The following is a 520-nucleotide window of genomic DNA, read 5'->3' as shown; positions in this document are numbered from 1 at the left end:
TGGGTGGGGGGGGAGAGAAAGGGGACAGCGGCCTCTAGTTTAACAACAGTCAAAATAAGATAACTTTTAAAAAAAAAGCAAGATCAAATAAAATACGTCGAAAAACACAGAAACAGAAATGCCCCCGGGGCGCAAAAATAAACACGTTCAAATGAACACTGAAACTAATTAAAACTGAGCAGAATTTATCTCTAGGCAGACTTTTTGCTCATTTGATGATGGCCAATTTTATCTTGCGCTGGCTTTAGCAACCTCGAAACAAACATCAGATGGAGCAGAAAGAAAGGGGGGGGGCGGGAGGACCCGGGACCCCCCCCCTCCCCCACCCACAAAGGAGGGGCATAAATACGAGCATGTCATCAAACTCGAGGCAAATTTGAAAGAGTGGAAAGCAGTCGAACTGATTGAAAATGACTCGCGCACGCACGACATTGAGAGTCCACTTAACACTTGACGACCATTTTCGTGGCTGATTGAAATGGGGGGGGGGGCGGGGGGGGGGGTTGGGTTGGCGTTTGTG

The sequence above is a fragment of the Hippocampus comes genome, unplaced genomic scaffold (genome assembly GCF_001891065.2).
Source record: "Hippocampus comes isolate QL1 unplaced genomic scaffold, H_comes_QL1_v1.1 scaffold50, whole genome shotgun sequence".
In the NCBI taxonomy this organism is placed as follows: domain Eukaryota; kingdom Metazoa; phylum Chordata; class Actinopteri; order Syngnathiformes; family Syngnathidae; genus Hippocampus; species Hippocampus comes.
This window is presented reverse-complemented; position numbering follows the sequence as displayed.